Below are 6,000 nucleotides of genomic sequence, written 5' to 3'. Positions count from 1 at the left end.
CCTCAGTGAGACAGCCCCAGTATATATTCAACATGGACGGTGGGTGTTAGTGCCGAAGTGGTGACATGTGGAGGTGTAGGAGGACTACTTGGGCCTTGGGATAGGGCTACTGCCCTCGAGATATAGGCCCTGAACCCTTTGCCCAAAGTCGGACACATAAAAAAAATAAATAAATAAATAAAATATCTGGACAGAGGGTGTTTTTCCTCCCTCTTCGTAAGGTTGTCATTTTCCCGTTTCTTAAACCAGGCAAGCAAGTGGGCATGCCCCTCAAGATTATCAAACTCATTGCTTTTACGTGAAGGCTGTCTTGGTAAATTGTTCGAGCATAAGGAGAATAAGTCATTGACTGGATTTGTTTCCTTGGGGAATCTAAGTAGGCTTTTTTAGTCTTTCAGTAGTTTGGTTTTCAAAAAGCTAGTGGCACCTTAACTCCCCTCCAAAATCTAGAGACTTATATCAGCCTGGGCCTTTGCTACCAGGGCAATCTAAGGGTTTGTCAAAGCGGTCTTTAAATCTGAGAAGGCTTAAGACTCCAATGTGGCGCTACCATACTATAAGTGTACAGTTCGCTCTTGTGGTATTGATGGGCAGCCTTGGGGTTTTCTTAGAGAATTTTTTATCAGCTCATTTCTTTAGAGTCTGTGTCTAGCAGAAAGATATTTGATCCTATTCCTTATAATACATATGGGTTCCCCCAGGCAGAAGCCTCACCACTTTTTTTTTATTGGCAATTAATGGGATTGTTTCTTGTTCCTCAGTTGGTTTTTGCTCTTCTTTATATGTAGATGATTTAAGAATAGAGCACTTTAAAATTTCCAGGTCTGCCCTTGGTGATCTTATTCACCGTATGCTTTCTGCTGCCTCGGTCAATAGGCTACTTCTCATGGCTTTCTGTTCCCTCCCTCTTAGGTCTCATGCTATTACTTTTACTCGTTCTCATCTCATTTTTCAACCACCTCTTTTTTCTATGGCTCTCATCTCCTATAATAAAACCTCTGCTTCCTTTTCTGGCCTTTTTTTCAACTCTCACGTCTTATTTAAAGGATCAAAATGCATCCTTGAAAATCTCAGCCTTGCAACGCCTCCATCTCTTATAAACTTTGTCTCATGTGTCAAAGGGTGCTGATCGAACTACTCTCAGTCTCCATATTGTTCTCATTGTCTTCAAACTTGATTATGCTTGCCAAGTTTTTTCTACAGCTTCAGACACTGTCCTCCAACATCTTGATTCTGTGTACTTCACTCATGGCTTGCATCTGGCTTTTGGCACCTTTTAATTCCTCCCCAGTTGAGAGTCTGTATGCTGAAGCAGGAGTTCCATCACTTTTCCGCCATAGTGTTCTACTTTCTTTTTAGTTCCTATGCTAAGTTGCACTGTCTCCCTCATAATTCTTCTCTACTTACTTCCAGTCCTGACTTGTGAGACATGTTTTTCACTCCTAGGATAAGTCACCTTTTGCAAAGTTCAAGCTCATACTTTCCTCTCACACTCCTCCCTTACTGTTAGTAATGTTTTTTTCTTTCTGACATGTCTTTATCCCCCGTGGCTACTTCCGCGACCCCATGTTTGAGGTTCCTTTTTCCCTTATTCCAAGTCCAATTCTCCTTCATTCGTGTGTTTGTTTGTTTGAGTAAGATTTATTCCTCTATCTAATAGAGTGGACACAGGCAAGTAAAGCCCAGCAGGGGGAAGCTCTAGTAAATCAAGGGGGTAGGGGACGTCTAGCGGAGTGGAGGATAGGAGGAGATAATGGAAAGCAGAGTTGTGGTGGGAGGAGAGAGCAACAATCTCAGTGGTTGGAAGTCGGAAGACAAGACATGTGGCTGGATGAGACAATTTTTGGTAGCATGATGCGAAGAGTAGCAGTGGAATGGCAGTCAATGGAGATATGGTGTAGCAGAGGCCACTCGTCACATTGATGACAGTGGGGGCATGGAATTCTGGGGCTTGGCCATCAATTTGAAAATTACAAGGGTATCCCAGTCGTGTGGCATCGCAGGTGAAGATGAGCGAGTTGGGGGTGTGCGGGGGTAGAACTGAGGGGCTCATAGTGCATGGCTTGTGTGTACCAGGTGGACATGATCGTGAGAGCTGGCAGCAACCTGGTCTCATTTCGTGATCATCAAGCGTGAGTCTGACGGGGGTGGAGGTGTGAGCTGGCAGCAACCTGAGTTTTTCGTGATCATCAAGCGTGAGTCTGACGGTGGAGGTGTGAGCTCTGCAGACTGATTTGAGCTAATGTGGGATTGAGGGGTAAGGTGGCTGACTGGGAGAGCAGTAGCAGTGCGTGCTGCAGCGTTGGCCAGCTCGTTCCCTCATATTTCCACAAGGCCTGGTACCTAGTGGAGAAGGATGTTGGTGCCAGTATGTGTTATAGCATCAGCCACTGCATAGATACTGTAGAGGTCAGCAAGCCAACACTGTCTGTGAAGCATTGTGAACTAAGAACGATAGCATGGGAGACGACAGCGAATCTGTGTGGATGATGACGTGCCTGTTGCAGTGTTGAGAGGTATTCTCTGATCTGCGCCAAGGATGGCGACAAGCTCTGTCTCTGTACTACAGAGGCCGTAGTAGGGAGCCTCTAGGTCTCCAAACACTGGCTTTCACAGTAGAATGCAGCACCTGCTGACTCGTCAGCAAAGGACTGAGCCAATCAGTGTAATACTCAACTACCCCTGGGACCCGGAATGTTGCTATCCCTTTCTGAGCTACATCTTGCCTTAGCATAGGGCGGGCAGGGATGCTCTCAGGGAACCGCCAGGAGGCAAGACTCTGAATCACATGGTGGGCAGCCACGGTGCAGCAGGTGAATAGTCAGGGCTGAGGGAGGAGGCTCCAGGAGCCTCCCTGCAGAGCATCTGTTATGTCAAAGTTGTGACCAATGGTGGCCACAGGAGCGTGCCCAGTCCTTTCTCGATTGATCGTTATGGGGCCTGGCAAAGGTGCATGTTGCAGAGAGTGCAGACACAGGAAGCTGTGACCTGTGCCTGCATGAGCTGGGTGGCGACTGCTGTTCAAATGACTCCACACTTGGTGTTTGGAGTGATGGGAAACCACTCTTCTCTGATCCTGAGATTTTTCAGAAATGCGTCCATGGGTGAGTCTCCTATCACTACACGTAGTGCAGAGTTTTAGAGTGACTTCGAGGAGAATGTGTTTGCATCTCTGAGAACCCTACAAGACATATCGAAAACTGTAGTCAACAAGTGACAGTACGCCATGTGTGTAGAACAGTGCTCCTGAGGACGTGAGGAGAGGTGCCCAGATTGCAACGGGGAGGGCTTTGAGTGCTGAGATCCTGGAGGCAGCCCTCTCTCGGATGAGTGCCACACGTGCTAGGAAAAAGTCAGGCGACTGTCAAACCACACGCCCAAGTGCAAATGACTGCAAACGATGTCTCGGTGGTGCCCTCCTAAAGAAAGTGGAAACTCACAGGGGGCCGTAGAGGGTCGAAGGGCACATGCATTTTGTTTTCTGAAGATTGATCTTTGAGGCCCAGTTCAGAGCATTTGTCGTGGAGGGGGTTAGAGCACTCGAAACACGATTGTACCCAATCCCTATGGGGAGAAGACCAGTGCAAGATCGTCAACGTAGCAGAGGGAGGGTGATACCCCTGCCAAATTCGATCAACAGCAGATGTTTGACTACTGTAGGATATTGAACATGAGGTGGAATTCTAGCACGCTTCCTTGAGCCATACCATTGACATGGGGTAGGAAGGGGAGAGCCACCCCTGATAGTGGACACTGGCGGAGGCGACCGAACAAAGAAGTTACGGCAGAACCAGGAGAGAAGCCCTGCCACACAAGAACTCCTTTAGCTACAAGCTCGCCAGTACAGCGTCAGGGTTGGCTAGGCCTCAAAGCGCCTTCTTTCTAGGTCAAGGGAAGACTGCCATGCCTTGACCACATCTCAGCTCACCACAGAAAAGAGGCTAGGCAATATGGGGGAGCTCCTGCCAGGGAAGAGCCACAAGTGTAGTGGGCCTAATTACCAGGCAAGGAGAGATAGTACGAGGTGTTTAGCTGTCTTTGCAATGCAGCTGAGAAGAGAAATAGGTTTCATTGCAGCAGGATCATGTGACTTGGGGATGGGATGTATAATGGCAGTCTTTCATGACAAAGGGAGGCGTCCTTCCACCCATGAATGATTGTACAAGTTGAAGGTGAGGGATTTCCCCCTCTGTCCTGATCATGCAAGGAGGGAGTAGGTAAGGCCGCCAGCACCAAGGGCTGAGTCTCTCCTGCCATGAAGGGCCTCGTCCAGTTCATCGTCGGTAAAAAGCACGTCAGCATCATCAGGACACGAGCAGGCGGTGTCTGTAGCGTCTCTCCTTGGGCCTCTGAGATGATCCTGCACGTCCATGATGGACTTGAGGAGGATGGGGGGCGAGGTCCTTCCGGCGAAATCAGAGGCAAAGCGAGAGGCCTCTCCTGCAGGATCAGGGTGAGAGGGGGGGGTTGGGAGGCTGGTTACCTGATGTGCTTTTGATTCTCATCCACATCTCCATCTGAGAGGAGTGTGTATCGCGCGATCGACACCACCATATCCAGGCCTCGTTCCTTAAACACCATTTTTCTTGGGAGGTATGGTGCACTACTGCAGCCAAGTATTTTCTGGTGGTAGAGGAAAAGAGTCTCCTACGGGCCTTGCGAGCTGCGTTAAGGTGGTGGTTCAGCTTGCGTACCCTCTTGTCATAGAACCAATGGTCATTGACAAGAGTGGTAGGAGGCCTGGAGAGTGGGATACTATTTGCAGTAGCGCTTCTGAGGGTGAGGACGACGTGTTCGGCATGATCCTCAGAGGGATAAGGGGGTAGTAGTATCACCTATGAGAGCCCCAACAGTCTGCTCGTAGTCTCACCAGCGAGCTCAGCGCGTTTTCCAGCAGAGGGAGGGGGTGGTAGGGGCGCTGCCTGTCGTTTCGTCACCGTGGCAAAGTAGTCACTGGTGAGGAACAGATGCAGGAACCACGTCGAGTTACCAGCGAGAGACGAGGAGACGATCGTGAGGTCGAGTCTGCCACCCCTAAGGTGGGTGGACTCAGCAAGATCGTTGAGCAAGGTGACTCCTGGTATGTCCTCGAGGATCATGGCGAGGTGTCGCCCTGCCTTGTTTGATGGATGGGGCGAGGAGAGGATAGGGTGGTGGGCATTCAGGTTGCCACCTATGTAGGTTGGTTCTGATGTAGCCAGAGTCAAAATCTCACCCAGGTCGAGTATTCTGACCTAGCTCCTGTACACGTTAAAGATGTTGAGGGGACTGGTGGTGAATTGCAGGACGACGCCCTGCACCTCGACACCCTCTCCACTGTGTACAGGAGAGGCATAGTCAGAAGAGGGGATGTGATTCCTTACTAGGATGGCACATCCCCGCATGAGACCTCAATCTTGGAGGAGAAAATGACTCCTAAAGCCACTGAGTCTAAAAGTGGGCTCCCGGGAAGGAACATCTGCAGGAGGATGGTGTGGACATCCTCTCTGACAGCCGCCTCTTGGAGGTGGGTGAGCTTGCCCCAAGCCCCTAGGCAGTTCCACTGCAAGACTCGGAGGGTGGCTGTGGAGAGAGCATTGGTTGGGGGGAAGGAGGGGAGGTCATCCCCAGGGGGAGGCCGAGGGCATGCCGTTCTGACGCTATCCCTGCCATGGCTCGCGTGAGTCCTGGCTGCGTGGAACGCAGAGGTTGCTGTGGGGGCCGGTGGGGGGGGGTGGGGGGCGGGGTAAGGAGGGAGGCTGGTGAGTGGGTCTGGGTGGTGGTGGGTGGGGGGCATTGAGATTGCGTTTTGCCTGGACTGCCTTCTGAATGATAGCATTCACCGCCTTTATTAAGGGCTTGGTGTCTACCTGGGGACCCAGGGCTTTCCCCACATTCTCCGTGACGCTCACTGCTATCTGTCTCCTGAGAACTTGTAGCTCCTCGAGCGAGAAAGCAATGTGGTTCGGGCCCGCCATTTGTTGGGTGATGAGAGGTGGGTTATGGGAGCGTGTAGGAGCA

This window comes from Coenobita brevimanus, chromosome 74 (genome assembly GCF_032717465.1).
Source record: "Coenobita brevimanus isolate Jiangsu-jjx chromosome 74, ASM3271746v2, whole genome shotgun sequence".
Taxonomy (NCBI): Eukaryota; Metazoa; Arthropoda; class Malacostraca; order Decapoda; family Coenobitidae; genus Coenobita; species Coenobita brevimanus.
This window is presented reverse-complemented; position numbering follows the sequence as displayed.